Below are 19302 nucleotides of genomic sequence, written 5' to 3'. Positions count from 1 at the left end.
TCAATATTATAACAAATCTTTAGAGACTCAATCATTACTTCATCATTGTCGCATCGTCATTATTAGCTTACATTGAAGAAAGAATAGAAATTTGAATCTGTATACACTAGAATTGCATTCTATAGCAGTAACTTTCAATAATACTAATCATTATCTCATTACTATGCCATTATTATTATGCCACCATTATAAGAATATAAATTATAACCCCACCACTCTTCTTCATCAATATAATCTATACTATTGTAGGGGTTTAGATATATTACCTGTATGCTTGAAGTTTTCCACAAAATTCCACACAGAGTTAGGCTTAGATTTTCCCACAGATGTGCCGTCACGGTGCCCTCCTTGTTCTTCCCTATATTCTGGTATCTTCTAATGAAACAGGGAATTAAAATTTTCCCTATTTAAAATTGTAAGTCCTAAAACGTGTAGTGCATCAGATGTGGGTTTTGAGCCCACTATTTTATTCATATTCTATTTTTATTATATTGCTTACTAATATTGTCTAATTATAAAGTAGGCCCACTAACTATTTATATAATATATAAATTCCCTTTCACTTACCACAAAAATAATTACTTTTCCAATCCAATAACTAATAAGTATATATAAAGTATTTCGAATTATTACATTCTTCCCACTTAAATAATTGTTCGTCCTCGAACTAGTTAGAAAGTGTAATTGAAGTATAGAATTACTGCGGGTATTTACTCGACACGTCAACCTCGAACTCCCTTGTAGTTTCATCCATCAAATGTGAGCTACAACACTTTTACTTAAGCAACATTTTTCGACCTCAAAGTCACATTTCTCTATTAATAGTAGCTATGGAACCTCCTTCGTGATTTAAAATTTTCATCTAGTTCCACTGAATTATATAACTTTTGTCATAAACGCACACCCTGAACACGGGCACATAAAACAACCCAACCTAATAAAAAAAATCTCATAACTCCTTTACTGGAAAATCCTACAAAAGACTTGTCTACCTTTCACGAGCTCTCAGTCACTATCTTATCTATTGGTATATGATATTTATCTGCTCTAAAAATCTAAAATCATCCCCGTATGCAACCTAACCCTTTTCAAGGCTTGCTAGACCAAATCTGGACCCAATAGTTGTGACTCCTCAAGTTTGAACAAATCAACCAGCAAATGACATAAGCATCTATTTAAAACCTCAAACAACAAGATTTGTATACGGAGTTAATGTATGTATGGACTCGATCAAAATTAACTGATTATAAACCACTCACTAGGTAATATTCATCTGGCTAGTGTTGGGTTTGGATACTTATACGCTCATATGCCTCTACTATGCTGAAATACATCCAAGCGCTATGACCACAATTCAATAATGGAACACATCCACTGCTCTTACATACAACATTGTGGAACACATCCAAACACTCCTACATGCCGCTCTTATGTAAGACAACGCTAGAACATATCCATACGCCCCTACATAATGCTCTCACACACTGCGGTGCTGGAACATATCCATACGCCCCTACATAATGCTCTCACACACTGCGGTGCTGGAACACATCTATACACCCCATTTTATATAATGTTACCCTTATCACACATGACGATACGGGCGTACTATTGCATAATATCTCTAACATATCACTTTATAGGATAATATGATGTATAAGTAATTCAGACTGAATTAGGCATGGAATCTTGACAAGCCTATCACGGTAATTGCAACTAAGATCATAACTTTCTCGACAAATATGATAGACTAATTAACCACGAAGTCTACAATGGTACATTTTCATTGTCTTTCAGAATTAAACATATTTACGGTGATTTCCTGAGTCTCTAACACTCTTATTTAATATATGAACAACTTAAATAATAAAGAACAATATTTTTGATATCTCGCATCACCTATTGTCATTTTTATCTCTCATTCTCCAATTCCAAGCTATATTTGTGGATCTTGGACTTACTAAAGTTTATAAACATTGCATCTCTTAGAGTACAAATCTCCTCAAGTCAACCCCCACGATTATCTTTAGCTATAGTGCTCTTTGTTGATTTACTATCAAATAGGTTCCGCCTATAAGTGCTGATGACTAAACCCTCCAATAAGGTCAGGACTCTCACTCTGATAAACTTTGCTTGCACAAACCAAGACAATTATGATATCACATATGCTATAGCCTTAGCAAGCATAATATCATCGATCTATCACCCTTTTACTAGAAATCACAAGGTCCAAAATATCATAGTATAAGAATTAAAATTTACAACTATAGCCCCGGTATTAATCGATATTATCTCAATACCCATAGGACCCTCCACAATTACCGCACATGGTTTTATCCACTATGAAAATATTCACTGTGTCATTAATGAATAAAAAGAACAGTTTGTATACCTAGTTTATCTAGTCCATCACAATTACTAACCATAACAGGTTTAGGAACATGTATTCAAAATATCAAACACTATTTTCCACTCATTATGTCCAAATCACAAGTCTTATCTTAGAATATGAGGTAACACCCTATAAGTGGAGGTATAAATCAGCTGAGTATGACAAAAGTTCTTTCTTTTCATGGCACTCTACTTCATTTGTCTATTATCGAAAATTATATGCATAAATTTATTGTTCTTCTCAACGAACATAACAACCTCAAAATGATATATTTGGTCTAGTGACCTCTTAATCCCGAAACCTTGCAGTTTTCTTCTTCTTTCCTTTTAGTCCCTTTGACTCCACAAAGCCATTCTTTAATAGAGAACAAGAGTATACTAAGTTTCTAAAAATATATTAGTATTCAAGTCTATCTCCTTAATAAGCGGTACACTCGATAAGTCTTCTGAAAATACATTTGAAAATTCATTAATTATAAAGACTAATGCAATAGTTGATTACTCTATTGTGGTACCCTGATTTATAGTTAAATAAACACATAACCTTACTTATCATGTCTAGAACCTTTATTGACAAGGTAGCTTTGCCTAGAGGCATACCAAGTGAATCCTCTATACTAGACTCAATCGAAATAGAAAATTCACCAATCTTTCATGGCAAGCAAGTGTAAGGAAACACAAAGTCGACTAATCCAAGCACAAGATGACCTCAAGTCAACCATGCTATGTTACCACAAGTTCGTAAGTGTATCATAACTCTAAACCATATCTACATATATCTGATAGATCGTTCCAATAGTAAGACTCTACCACTTAGGCTAAAACCAAATGATAGATCCAAGTACTCAAATCTCTCCCCTTTTAAAAAAAAAAATCCTCATATACAACTCATAATGTGTTGCTCTTCTTCCTCAAATATATATTTTATCAAACACAAGATATGATAATAAAACTGTACAAACTGATTACTTTTCTCAAAGATAGTCATGTCATTTTATTTTTTTTCTCAACTTCAATTAGTATTCATCTATTTCGTTCCGATGTGTGGCAGTCTCACTACTCCATGTATAATGCCACTATGTGGTAAGTTTTATGCTTTAACGTTTTAGTATATTGGTGCCTAGCCACATACTTAAGTCTTATTTGCTCTCACAAGCTAGCATTCCTATACGGACTCACCAACAGGTTTTGCATCACGTAGTACACTACTATGCGTATACTCATTGCACTTGAATTATATACTCTTACGTCAGGGTCACACTTATAATATCACCATTACAATATCACCAATAATACCAAATCACTTCAAGAGGCATTTAGCATAGAACCATATAATTACTTTCTTAAAAATATCCTTCACAATCAAGCCTAACAAGCTAGACCTAGCTAAGCTATTACATTAAAATTGTTACTTTTCTGCTCAACTATTTCCCTCTCTTGATCAGGCTCATAAAGGAGAGTTGTACCCATTACCTCGAATGTTGAATAAGTTACTCTTAAGCAAAAATTATATCCTTGAACCACTTTACAAATTTATGTCTAAAATATTGGCTAACCCTCGAAGTTCTTTTAAAAAAAAGAGTTTGGGCAAGGTGTCTTTAGAAAAAAGCTATCCCAAAGTTTACAAATTTCTTTTTTTGTTTTTCCAATCCCATCAACAATCGAAGCACATAATATCCCATGTACCCAAGGCAACTCTTAGCTGCACATATATTTTTCAAACTTCTAGCGTTGCCTAACAGAGGAGGATAAGCGTATCCTAGTCATCTGCGAAAGGACATCCCAAGGTTCAACTTGATTTAGCTCAATGCACGAATAAGAAATGAAAGAAGAGAAAACATCCTAGATGTTCAGTAGCCTTAAGGTCATAAGTATGGATGTCTACATACCCATGGACAAGACTCTACCAAACACTACTCCATAACCCAGAACTTAAAGTCTATGCTCTCATACCAACTTTGTCACGTCCCAAATTACCACCTAGACGTGACCGGCACCCAGCTGATACCACCTGCCACGTGAATCATACTTTCATACCTTAATCATTAATTTGTAATAATTGATTAATTATGAGTATCCAAATAATCTGAGAATTAATTATGAATAATTAGTATCTCAAAATATTAAATTAAAACTCTGGCCCAAATTCTACACTAGACCATAGAGCATCTAAGATAATTACAAAAGACATCATATGAATAAATGATAAAGACTCTTTTGGCAGCCTCCACGAACAATGCGGCAGCTCACCTCAATAACCGAATCAACTCTAGCGAACTTGTCAGCTATTAGCTTCATCTTCACCAATAGTATCTGCATAGACATGCAGGTAAGGAGTGAGTTATATATAAATATAACCCAGTAAGATCCTCGACCCGTCACTCTGAATACCTCTAGAACCAGTGTTAGAAAATACAAATATACCACAACAAGAACGATATAATAAATACGATAATTATACAATAACTCAATACATATTTATCAACAGAGTTAATAAGAATTAACTAACAAGAGTACACATATCTTAACATAGTATACAGTAAGGACTTTTCATGACAAATTAAACAACACCTTTACGAGTCCACAACGGTACTACAATGCCTCAAATATGTAACAGAGCATACACAATGCTCATTGAAGAATACACAATGCCCCAAATATAAATATCAAGAAGAATACACAATGCTCGGGTGATGTACAAAGGCATACACAATGCCCCAATATCATGGCTCACAGCCGTATCAAACTCAACTCCTATAACGACCCGATCAGTCGTTTTGAGAATTTACACTTTTCTCGGTAGTTTACGGGTGTGAGTAGCTCTGTATGATATATTATGACTTATGTGAATCGTCGGTTTTGACTTTCAGGTTATTCGGGACTGATTTAGAAGAATGATTCTCAACTAGGGAGCTTTAAATTTGAAAGAGTTGACCAAGTTTGACTTTTTAGCATTTGACCTCGGATTGAAATTTTGATGATTCTGGTAGGTCCGTTGGGTGATTTTGGACTTAGGAGCACATCCGGATTGTGATTTAGAGATCCGTAGTGGAATTTGGCTTGAAATGACGAAAGTTGAAATTTTGAAAAGTTTGACCAAAGTGGACTTTTTTTATATCGGAATCGGATTGTGATTCCGGGAATTAGAATAGCTTCGTTATATTATTTGGATCTTGTAAGCAAAATTTGAAGTCATTCTGGATTGATTTGCTATGTTTCGGCACGAGTTATTGAATTTGAAAGTTTAAAGTTCATAGATTTTGATTTGAGGTATGATTCGTCCTTTTGTTGTTGTTATGCATGATTTGAGGCCTCGAGTAGGTCCGTTTTATGTTATTGTACTTGTTGGTATATTCGGACGGGGTCCTGAGTGGCTCAGATGAGTTTTCGACGAGGTTCAGATCCTTTTTACTTCATGCTGTTATTGTTGGTTCTGGTGTGGCCACACCTGCGGCTGGTTTGCGTAGGTGCAATGGTCGCAGAAGCGACGAAGGGGTCGCAGGAGCGGAAATGGTGATAGAGCGCAGGAGCAAGGTATTTCGCTGGTGTGGATGGTGGCTCGCACCTGCGATGTCGCAGAAGCGGATATGTTGTCCGTAGGTGCGAGGGTCGAGTCCTCAGCTGATTTTGCAGAAGCGGAGGTTATGTCGCAGACTAACTATATTCCCTTTCACTAACCATAAAAATAATTACTTTTCCAATCCAATAATTAATAAGTATATATAAAGTATTCGGGTTATTACAAGCACGGTAATGGATATAATCAGTTCTTTAGGTGTTTATGATGTGGTGAGTCTCTACAAGTATTTTGTGGCAATACTCTTGGGTTTGGCAACCTGCGTAGCTTGGTTGAGTTAGAGAGATTCAGTTATGATGGCTTGTTTATGTGCAAATGGGTTTCGAAGAGTTCTCGATGGTTTCTACCACGATTTGAGATGGATGTTTCCTGTCGGTGTAAGGAGCATGTTTCATATTATGATTTTCTCCTGGATGGGACCAAGTGGAAGGTTTCCAGCTAATCAAGTATGTAATCTTCTTGTGACCCAGGGTCGATAATGTGGTTCTCATATTTTCACATGATGGCATGATAGTGTGATGACCCAAAAATGTCATCTTTAAATTTAATAAGTAATTCCGTGTTCTAAGACCTCGAAAAGCACCATTTATCATTCCTCTACGGTGTCTCGTGTGAGGTATTTACTGATCATTGTAGCCTTTAGTATCTGTTCAAATAAAATGACCTTAATTTGAGGCAGAGAAGATGGTTGGAGTTGTTGAAAGACTATGATATCACCATTTTGTATCACCCCGGAAAGGCCAATGTGGTGGTTGATGCTTTGAGTAGAAAGGCTGTGAGTATGGGTAGTCTTGCGTATATTCCGGTTGGTGAGAGGCCATTAGCTGCAGATGTTCAGACTTTGGCTAATCAGTTCGTGAGGTTAGATGTTTCAGAACCCAGTCGGGTTCTTGCTTGTACAGTCGCTCGGTCTTCTTTATATGAGCGCATCAGAGAGAGGCAGTATGATGATCCTCACTTACTTGTCCTTAAGGACACGGTGCGGCACGATGATGCCAAACAGGTTGCTATGGGGGAAGATGTGGTTCTGCGAATGCAGGGCCGTATTTGTGTGCCTAATGTGGATGGGCTTCGTAAATTAATTCTTGAAGAAGCACACAGTTCCAGGTATTCTATTCATCCAGGTACCGCTAAAATGTATCAAGATTTGCGACAACATTATTGATGGAGGAGAATGAAAAAGGATATAGTTGCACATGTAGCTCGGTGTCTGAATTGTCAGCAAGTTAAGTACGAGCATCAGAAACCTGGTGGTTTGCTTCAGAAGTTAGAAATTCCTGAGTGGAAGTGGGAGCGTATCACTATGGATTTTGTTGTTGGGCTCCCACGGACACAGAGAAAATTTGACGCAGTTTGGGTCATTGTGGACAGGTTCACCAAGTCAACCCATTTCATTGCAGTGGCAGTTACCTATTCTTCAGAGAGGTTAGCTGAAATTTACATTCGTGAGATTGTCCGCCTTCACGGTGTGCCCGTGTCTATTATTTCAGATCGAGGTACGGAGTTTATCTCACATTTCTGGAGGGCTGTACAGCGTGAGTTAGGCACGCGGGTGGAGTTAAGTACAACATTTCATCCACAGACAGACGGACAGTCAGAGCGCACTATTTAGATATTGGAAGATATGCTTCGCGCTTGTGTTATAGACTTTGGAGGTTCTTGGGATCATTTCTTACCACTTGCGGAATTTGCTTATAATAATAGCTACCAGTCGAGCATTCAGATGGCTCCATATGAGGCATTATACGGAAGGCGATGACGATAGCCAGTTGGTTGGTTTGAACTGGGAGAGGCTCGGTTGTTGGGTACCGATTTGGTACAGGATGCCTTGGATAAGGTCAAGATTATTCAGGATCGACTTCGTACAGCTCAATCTAGGCAAAAGAGTTATGCCGACCGTAAAGTTCGTGATATTGCATTCATGGTTGGAGAACGAATATTGCTCCAGGTTTCACCTATGAAAGGTGTAATGAAATTCGGAAAGAAGGGCAAGTTAAGCCCTAGGTATATCGGACCCTTTGAAATTCTTGAAAGGGTGGGTGAAGTAGCCTACAGGCTTGCATTACCACCTAGTTTATCAATGGTTCATCTGGTGTTCCATGTGTCTATGCTCTGAAAATATCATGTGATCCGTCCCATGTGTTAGATTTCAGCTCAGTCCATTTGGACAAAGATTTGACTTACGAGGAGGAGCCGGTGGCTATTCTAGCCTGGCAGGTCTGACAGTTGAGGTCTAAGAGTTATCCTTCAGTTCGGGTGCAATGGAGAGGTCAGCCGATAGAGGCATCTACCTGGGAGTCCGAGTCGGACATGCGGAGTAAATATCCACACCTTTTCTCCAGCTCAGGTACTTTTTCTAACTCCGTTCGAGGATGAACGTTTGTTTTAGAGGTGAAAAATGTGATGACCCAAAAATGTCATCTTTAAATTTAATAAGTAATCCTGTGTTCTAAGACCTTGAAAAGCACAATTTATCATTCCTCGACTTGCGTGCCCCGTCCGTACAATTTTTCAAAAAGTTTTTATGTGAAAAATAGATTAAAATGGAAAATAGAGCTTTAAAACTTAACTAAGTTGACTTTGGTCAATATTTTGAGCAAACGGATACGGATCAGTGTTTTGAAAATTCTGGTAGGTCCGTATCGTGATTTGGGACTTAGGCGTATGCCCGGAATCGAATTCCGAGGTCCCTAGCTCGAGATATGGAATTTTGATGAAAAATTAAAAGCTTGAAAGCTTAATGATTTCTAAGAAATTACTGATGTTGGATTTATTGACCTCGGGTCCGTATTTTGGTTTCGGAGCCCGGTATAGGTCCATTATAATATTTATGACTTGTCTGCCGAATTTGATGAGAATCGGAGTTGATTTGAAGTGATTCGGACGTCCAGTTGTAAAAATATAAGTTTTAAAGTTTTCTTGAAAACTTCCTTTGATTTGGTATCCGATTCGTAGTTCTAGGTGTTATTTTAGCGATTCGATCGTGCGATCAAGTTTATATGATGTTTTAGAACTTGTGTGCATGTTTGGTTTGGAACCCCGAGGGCTCGGGTGAGTTTCGGATAGGCTACGGGATGATTTCAGACTTAGGAAATCTGATTTTCTGCAGACTTCAGGCTTCTGGTATGTTCTTCTTTGCGAACGCGGAGAGCAAATTAGGCTGGCATGTTTTGTGCTTCGCGTTCATGACATAGTGACCGCGTTCGCGAAGGCTTGAGGTTCAAAGCTTCGCCTTCGCGATAGAAGCCTCGCGTTCGCGAAGGGAAAGAGACTGGCCAGGAAAAACGCGAAGGCCAAGCCAGGCATGCATCGCGTTCGCGAGGTAGCCCTCGCGTTCGCGAAGAGTAAATTTTGACAGCACATAATTGTGCTTCGCGAACGTGAGGCACTGACCGCGTTCGCGAAGGGTAAAAATTCCAGAAACAGAACTTAAGTTCTGGAAATGAGGTTTCGACCCATTTTCAATTCTTTCCATTTTTGAGCTCGGGTAAGGCGATTTTTGGGCGATTTTCACGGAAAATATTGGGGTAAGTGTTCCTTATCCTATATTGATTATATTTCATGATTTCATACTCATTTATATCATAAATTCGTGAATTTATGGAAGAAAAATCATATTTTTATAAAATCTTCCAAAAATAAAAAATTAAGATTTGAAGGTCTATTTGATATCGGAATTGGACAAATTTGCTATGGTTGAACTCATATCGGAATGGGTGCTCGGATTTCAGGAGTTTTTCCGAGAGTTGAGATGTGGGTCCCATTGCCGAATATTTTAATGAATTTCAGATTTTTATCCGAAAAATTTATAAATTCATATGGAATTAATTCCTATGATTAGTATTGAATATATTGAATTGTTTGTGAATAGATTTGAAGATTTAGGAGGCAAATTTAAAAGGAAAAGCTGTGGTTGAATAATTGATTGGAATTTGCAAAGCGAGGTAAGTGTCGGGGTTAACCTTGACTTGAGTGAATAGAACCCTTAAATTATTTGTTATGTGAATTGCATGTAAACGACGTATAGGCGAGGCGATGAGTATCTATACGTCGTCAAATTAATTATTTGTCTGCTTACTTGAAAAATCATAAATTATTTTTAATCATAAATTAATTATTATAATAATTGTTTATCTCTTATTCTTTGCAAATATAAATTCTTGAATTCCTGCATTAATTGTTACATGCTATTTGAATTATGTGCCTTAATTGTTATTTGACATTTAGCATAATAAATATTAAACTGCCTATTTGCTCCCTGATTTTCATAATAATTTGCTATTTGTCATTGTTTGTTTCATAATTAAACCATAATTATTATATGCTTGTTGTCTCATAATTTTATATTAATTGTTACATTTATTGGAAAAATTTCTTCTATAAGAATTGGTAAATGAAAATGTTGGAGGAGCGGGTTGCACGCCGCAACATGATTGATTATAATGAATATATTGGAGGATCGGGTTGCACGCCGCAACAGACTTATTAAAAGTCAATATTGGAGGATCGGGTTGCACGCCGCAACAGACTTATTAAAAGTCAATATTGGAGGATCGGGTTGAAAGCCGTAACAGACTTATTAAAAGTAAATATTGAATGATCGGGTTGCACGCCGCAACAGACTTATTAAAAGTCAATATTGGAGGATCGGGTTGCACGCCGTAACAGACTTATTAAAAGTCAATATTGAATGATCGGGTTGCACGCCGCAACAGACTTATTAAAAGTCAATATTGGAGGATCGGGTTGCACACCGCAACAGACTTGTTAAAAAGTTAATATTGGAGGATCGGGTTGCACGCCGCAACAGACTTGATTAAAATGAATATGTTGGAGGAGCGTGTTGCACGCCGCAACAGAACTGAATGTGGATATATTGTGAGAGCGGGTTGCACGCTGCAACAGAAATAATAAAAATGATAATTGGTTATGACTGTTGAGTTGTCTTCAATTATTATAAATGAATTACCTGATTTATTCCTATTATTGTTGTTGTTACTAATATTGCGTACAGGTTAATGTAAGTGAACCGCCTTAGCCTCGTCACTACTTCGTCGAGGTTAGGCTCAGCACTTACCAGTACATAGGGTCGGTTGTACTGATACTACACTCTGCACTTCTTGTGCAGATTTTGAAGTTGGTCCCAGCGGCGTACCATAGACTTGCTCGGATTTCAGCTATCAGAGGAAACTTGAAGTATAACTGCATGGCGTCCGCAGTTCTGAAGTCCCCGTCTTTTGTACTTTAGCTGTGTGTTTATTTTCAGGCAGCTTTATATTATTCAGACCTTTATTTGTATTTATTCTAGAAGCTCGTGCACTTGTGACACCAATTCTGGATGGTATTTAGATACCGTTATTATTATGGATTATTTCAAAATTGCTTCCGCATTTTTTTCCTTGTTATTAATAAATTTAAAAATTATTTTAAAAATAGATAATGTTATTCTAACGTTGGCTTGCCTAGCAAGTGAAATGTTAGGCGTCATCACAGTCCGGAGGTGGGAATTTCGGGTCGTGACAGATAGATGCGGTGTGTTGGGTGGGATTGAGATTTGCATGTGCAAGGGCACGGTTCAATGTTGAAGGGAGGGTCATGACTTCTTAGACAACATAGACGGTTTTATATGACTAGATGAATGCTATTACTACTTGGTATTGCCAGAGATTTCTACGCATTTCAAAGGGCACCTTGTGTTTTGACTTACGGATGCTTCATTGGTATTGGTGTACTCGCCTGGTTGATCGACTGCTGATGTTCGGATTTTTCTATGTGGCACGGAAGAATTATGGAAGTATTTATCGTACAATGATTATGTATGAAGGATGTGTCAGTCACTTGAGTGGTGGAGATGGGATCAGATCTGGTGATTCTTTTGTATTCTGGTGGTTTGGAGACTGGGAGTCTCAGAGGCAGATTGTTCCTTGGTTTCGGACTGTGAAGGTATGGCCAAAGTCAGATATCTAATAGTAGGTGTTATGGTTAGGCCATTGAGGACTTTTGGAAGGTTATTTATCTATCTATGGATAGTCGAAGTCGATTTGGGGGCCCATTGGTAGGCCAATGAGGACGCGTATTTTACACCGGGTCAGATTTATTGACTTAGCATTGTTATTGTTGAGGGGTGTGTCATTCAGTTGGAGTTGAGCTTGTTTGCGTTCCGATATGTTCTATGCGTTACTCTTCTATGCTATAATGGGTTGTGATTTGTTGGTTATACGCACACTAGATGCGTTTCTGCTTTGAGCGAGAAGGTTATTGAGGTGTTGATTGGCTGGTTGCGCCATGTTTATGGTCTTTCCTATTGATGGTATATCGTGCTATCCATTTTTTCATGATTATGGTCATGCACTTCGTATATTTGATGTCGAATTGCGTGTAGTTATTGATTTTGAGCATGGTGGCTTGAGGTATTTCATTTGGACCAGTGTTTGGATGGGTTACACATTGCAGTAAGGCTATATCGGGATATGATCCTTTGTGTTAAATTCGTTTGTCTTGGTTCTACTGCGTATGATGGGTTCGTAGCATTGCGGTCGTGGTGGTGCTTGTTGAGCTTGCGGGACGGTTCTCTTATTTGAGTCATTTTTCATTTTTGGGTGCATTTGATTTGTTGCGTATTGGTGCATGGATTGCACGGTTTGTGGCTTAAGGTTGTATTGGTGTGGCATGTCAGTAGAGTGGCTGTATTTGATGGTACGAGGTCGTTGGACCTAGAACGGTTGCTATCAGATTTGATTGTGGTATATTTGGAAAGATAATGTCACTGATCGGCCTAGAAATTGGCTATAGTTCTTGTCAAGGAGGGAGAGCTCCACGAATTGTTGATCTGATGAAAGGTTATGAGTTTTGCGTGCTTCTTTCATCATCGGCAGTGTACGAAGGTTTTGGACGAGGTTTTATTTTATGTGAGGTTTACCACCGATATCGGGTTTGTTTTTAAGCAGCTACGGTGATTAAAACCTTTTGCTACGAGTATGCGAATTACGTGGTATATCATGTGATTTCATCTTGGGTTATGGTTATGGCTTGATGCAGCTTGTTCAGACTTATACAGGGTGTAGACGCGAGATTCGGGTCTGGTAATGGATTTCGGATGTTGGAAATTGGGTTCTAAGGTTTACGGACTTAGATTGAAGTAATGATCTTCAGTTATGTTGTGTTGTCCGGCTTACATGGGTTGGGGTGACATGGGATCACCCCCAGGTATGTGCATGGTGAGGGTATACGGCGATTTGATAGCTTTGGAATGACTCTTGGCACGTTCGAGCACGAACGTATGTTTAAGTGGGGGAGAATGTAATGACCCGACCGGTCGTTTTAAGCATTTGCATTCCGTTCAACTATTTGAAGTCTTGAGTATCCCCGTATGATGTTTTATGACTTGTGTGAATCGTCGATTTTGGTTTTCAAGTGATACAGAATTGAATTGGAAGAATGATTCTCAACTAGGAAGCTTTAAGTTAGAGGAGTTGACCAAGTTTGACTTCTTAGTATTTGACCTCGGATCGGAGTTTTAATGGTTCTGTTAGGTCCGGATGGTGGTTTTAGACTTGTGCGCATGCCCGAATTTGTATTTGGATTCTCCTAGAAGGTTTCGGCCCTAATGAGCGAAAGCTGGAAATTTGAAGGTTTGGAATGTTCATAAGTTAGACCGTGAGTTGACTTTGATGATATCCAGTTCGGATTGTGATTCTGGGAATTTGAAAAGCTTCTTTATGTCATTTGAGACTTATGTGCAACATTTGAGTTCATTCCGAGTTGATTTGATATGGTTCGTCACGAGTTTTGGAAGTTCAAAGTTCAAAAGTTCATTAAGTTCGATTTGAGGTGCAATTCGTGGTTTTGATGTTGTTATGCATGATTTGAGACCTCGGTTAAGTCCCAGCTATGTTATGGGACTTGTTGGTATGTCCGGACGGGGTCCCGAGGGGCTAGGGTGAGTTTTGGATATGTTTGGGTTATGTTGCGCTCGTTTTTTTTTAATGTTTCGACGTCGTTTCTCCATGCATAAATGGTACCACATTACGTAAATGAGGTCCAATTTCTGTTTTGATTGAAGCATTATATCTGTATCGTAATTGCGAAGCCATAGCAAGAAGAATCGACGAATTTAGATATCGTATGAGGAATTTATGGTCATTTTACTAAGAATTAGGTTGTCAGATTTTTCAGATTACTTACAAAATTGCCACTGAATTCATATTTAAAAATCTGCATTATTTCCAAATATTGAAACCAACATATCTCCTTCATTATAAGGTCAAATGGAGTGATTCAAAAAGCCTAACTTGACCAAAATTTCACACGGAATCCATTGGAGGCATCAAAAGCTAGTTTCGGGATAGTTTGGCACATGAAATGAGGCAGAACAGCTAGGCAGAAGCATATAATATCGAGGGTTTGTTCATTTGGTCATATTTTGAGTTGGGGAGCTCAGATTTTGGTGATTGTTTAGGCGATTTTCACCACATGAATTGGGGTAAGTGTTTTCTACTCGGTTTAGATTATATTTCATGAATCTATCTTCGTTTTTGGCATTTCGTTAATGATTTCAAAAGAGAAATTGGAGGTTTTTGTCTAAAATTTCATAAAGTGAATTTTTTAGTTTTGAACATCGATTCGGAGTTGGATTTGAGTGAAACTAGTATGGTTGGACTCGTAATTGAATGAGTTATCGAATTTTATGAGTTTTGTGAGGTTCCGAGGTGCGGGCTCGGGTTTGACTTTTTGGTTGACTTTAGGCTTTTGATTAAAGATTCGACCTTTATTGATTGGGATTATTTCCTTTTTCAATATTTGATATTATTAAGTTGCTTTTGACAATTTTTAAACCGTTTAGAGGTCGGTACGCGCGAGATGGCATTTTTAGAGTATTGTTTGGCTTGCTCGGTATTGGATTCGACTTGTTCGAGGTAAGTAACACTTCTAAACTTGGTGCTGAGGGTATGAACCTCTGAATATACGTGTTATGTGTTTGGTGTTAAGCTGAAGCACATGCTAGGTGACGGGCGTGTGGGCGTTCACCATGTGAATTATGACTCGGTTGATTCTGTGGTACTGTATAGTTACCTAATCTTGTTTTATCCATGAAATTTCTACGTGCTAGGGTAATTGAGATGTGATCCATGTTAGAAATTATGTTTAGGCCACATGCTTATCATGTTAGGACCCACATAGGTCATTTTTATTATTGAGGTATTTGATTAAATTGCAATTATGTACTCAGTCACATTCATCGTTTGCATACATATCTTAGTCTGTGTTATCATTTGTTGTCACATCATGTTATCATTGTTTGGGGTGTTTGGCATGAGATTTGTGAGTTCGAGTAACTGGAGATATTGATGACTGAGTTGGGGCCTGAAGGCCAGATTGTGAGTGATATTGAGGGGATCGGGTTGTACGCCGCAGTAGGCCTTATGGGCTTTATATACATTATTGATGGGATCGGGCTGTACGCCGCAGCAGGCCATGATGGCTTATATTAGCGCTTGGGCAAGATCCGCTTCTCCGGAGTCTGACATACCAGCAGTGAACGCAGTATTTATTGATTCATGATGGGATCGAGCTGCACACCGCAGCAGGTACCGTACAGTGCTGAGTGACTAAATGTGCTAAGTGATTGAGTCATTTACTTTCTCGGTAAATCTCATTGAATTGGATTGTTGATAATTGGCTTACCTAGCGGGTTGGGTTAGGTGCCATCACGACTAGTTGAATTTTGGGTCGTGACATCTCGGTTATTTATCAGGTTACAATAATCTATACTTACTTGATGTGATTGCTTCGTTCGAAGAATCATGCATGTTAACATAACTGGTAATAAGGATAAATTAACCATTCAGTAGTCAGCTTCTTTATGGCACGAGAGATTAGGTTTTATCTCTAAAGGAGAATTAAGAGACTTCTGTCCAATAATATTTTCTATCATTTATCAGAATTTTTATTCCACTAGTAAGGCTACGTTTTCCAATAATATGAGAGATTCCTTAAGCATGTTGAGTTTGGGGGGGGGAGGGGGAGTTAAGGACTTTGTCTGTGAAGAGGAACATATTAATATTTCTCTAATTGTTATTGACAATGCTGAGGAACAACTTTCTATACATGTCATTATTCAAGAAGTAAATTCGGATCAAAGATAATATCATTCTACCCGTCCATCAAGCAGTAGTTCCCAAAGAACAAACTCTACAACCTCAAGAATAAATTTCAATAAAGAAATTCATCTATGGACTTAAAAAAGTGTCTCATTAATAGTATTACTAATTTTATCAAATTATTGTCTCATTTGGTTTCGATATAAATCTTGTTATTTATTGTGTATACCACAAGTTTAGTAGGAGTAAGTATATTTTTTTATTGTCTGATGTATGATCAACTTTGTATGCGTCTAAATATCTCATTTAATTTAGGAATGTTGGGCAGATATTTAAATAATTTATAAACTTATCTTTTGAAAGCAGCTTAAAGGTTCAAAAGGTAAGAGAGTTAAGGACTTTGTCTGTGAAGAGGAACATATTGATATTTCTCTAGTTGTTATTGACAATGTTGAGGAACAACTTTCTATACATGTCATTATTCAAGAAGTAAATTCGGATCAAAGATAATATCATTCTACCCGTCCTTCAAGCAGTAGTTCCCAAAGAACAAACTCTACAACATCAAGAATAAATTTCAATAAAGAAATTTATCTATGGACTTAAGAAAGTGTCTCATTAATAGTATTACTAATTTCATCAAATTATTATCTCATTTGGTTTCGATATAAATCTTGTTATTTATTGTGTATACCACAAGTTTAGTAGGAGTAAGTATATTTTTTTATTGTCTGATGTATGATCAACTTTGTATGCGTCTAAATATCTCATTTAATTTAGGAATGTTGGGCAGATATTTAAATAATTTATAAACTTATCTTTTGAAAGCAGCTTAAAGGTTCAAAAGGTAAGAGAGTTAAGGACTTTGTATGTGAAGAGGAACATATTGATATTTCTCTAATGTTTATTGACAATGCTGAGGAACAACTTTCTATACATGTCATTATTCAAGAAGTAAATTCGAATCAAAGATAATATCATTCTACCCGTCCTTCAAGCAGTAGTTCCCAAAGAACAAACTCTACAACCTCAAGAATAAATTTCAATAAAGAAATTCATCTATGGACTTAAGAAAGTGTCTCATTAATAGTATTACTAATTTCATCAAATTATTGTCTCATTTGGTTTCAATATAAATCTTGTTATTTATTGTGTATACCACAAGTTTAGTATGAGTAAGTATATTTTTTTATTATCTGATGTATGATCAACTTTGTATGCGTCTAAATATCTCATTTAATTTAGGAATGTTGGGCAGATATTTAAATAATTTATAAACTTATCTTTTGAAAGCAGCTTAAAGGTTTAAAATGTAAGAGAGTTAAGGACTTTGTCTGTGAAGAGGAACATATTGATATTTCTCTAATTGTTATTGACAATGCTGAGGAACAACTTTCTATACATGTCATTATTCAAGAAGTAAATTCGGATCAAAGATAATATCATTCTACCCGTCCTTCAAGCAGTAGTTCTCAAAGAACAAACTCTACAACCTCAAGAATAAATTTCAATAAAGAAATTCATCTATGGACTTAAGAAAGTGTCTCATTAATAGTATTACTAATTTCATCAAATTATTGTCTCATTTGGTTTCGATATAAATCTTGTTATTTATTGTGTATACCACAAGTTTAGTAGGAGTAAGTATATTTTTTTATTGTCTGATGTATGATCAACTTTGTATGCGTCTAAATATCTCATTTAATTTAGGAATGTTGGGCAGATATTTAAATAATTTATAAACTTATCTTTTGAAAGCAGCTTAAAGGTTCAAAAGGTAAGAGAGTTAAGGACTTTGTATGTGAAGAGAAACATATTGATATTTCTCTAATGTTTATTGACAATGCTGAGGAACAACTTTCTATACATGTCATTATTCAAGAAGTAAATTCGAATCAAAGATAATATCATTCTACCCGTCCTTCAAGCAGTAGTTCCCAAAGAACAAACTCTACAACCTCAAGAATAAATTTCAATAAAGAAATTCATCTATGGACTTAAGAAAGTGTCTCATTAATAGTATTACTAATTTCATCAAATTATTGTCTCATTTGGTTTCAATATAAATCTTGTTATTTATTGTGTATACCACAAGTTTAGTATGAGTAAGTATATTTTTTTATTATCTGATGTATGATCAACTTTGTATGCGTCTAAATATCTCATTTAATTTAGGAATGTTGGGCAGATATTTAAATAATTTATAAACTTATCTTTTGAAAGCAGCTTAAAGGTTTAAAATGTAAGAGAGTTAAGGACTTTGTCTGTGAAGAGGAACATATTGATATTTCTCTAATTGTTATTGACAATGCTGAGGAACAACTTTCTATACATGTCATTATTCAAGAAGTAAATTCGGATCAAAGATAATATCATTCTACCCGTCCTTCAAGCAGTAGTTCTCAAAGAACAAACTCTACAACCTCAAGAATAAATTTCAATAAAGAAATTCATCTATGGACTTAAGAAAGTGTCTCATTAATAGTATTACTAATTTCATCAAATTATTGTCTCATTTGGTTTCGATATAAATCTTGTTATTTATTGTGTATACCACAAGTTTAGTAGGAGTAAGTATATTTTTTTATTGTCTGATGTATGATCAACTTTGTATGCGTCTAAATATCTCATTTAATTTAGGAATGTTGGGCAGATATTTAAATAATTTATAAACTTATCTTTTGAAAGCAGCTTAAAGGTTCAAAAGGTAATTATAGAGAACAAAGATTTTTTGCTCACATAAAGAAAGTCGAAAAAGTTAAAGATAATCAGGTATTCGGATATTGACTTCACAAGGTGCTGATATAATATGACATAATTGGTTGATGAACTATATAAGGAAGAGTGTTAAACAAACACTCATGGCTCTTTTCACCGTGACAGTTAATTTATAACATATTATGTAGCATCTGAATATGGAATATGATTGCAGAATTTTGTCATTGGATGCGAATATATGGATAAAGTTGAAAGGACACTTAAAGTTATTTTTGTGACAATAAGCTAGCAGTCTTGTATTCCAATAATAACAGGAGTTCGGTAAAGTCAAAGCACATTGACATAAAGTTCCTGGTTGTTAAAAAAAGGAATTCGGAGTGATTAGGTGTCTATAAAAAATATTGTTACAAACTCCATAGTTGTGGATCCACTTACTAAGGGACTACCACCCAAGGTCTTTCATGGGCACACTGCTCATACGGGTGTCATGTCATTTAAGAATATTCAGTTTCAATG

Source organism: Nicotiana tomentosiformis, chromosome 8 (genome assembly GCF_000390325.3).
Source record: "Nicotiana tomentosiformis chromosome 8, ASM39032v3, whole genome shotgun sequence".
Classification (NCBI taxonomy): domain Eukaryota; kingdom Viridiplantae; phylum Streptophyta; class Magnoliopsida; order Solanales; family Solanaceae; genus Nicotiana; species Nicotiana tomentosiformis.
This window is presented reverse-complemented; position numbering follows the sequence as displayed.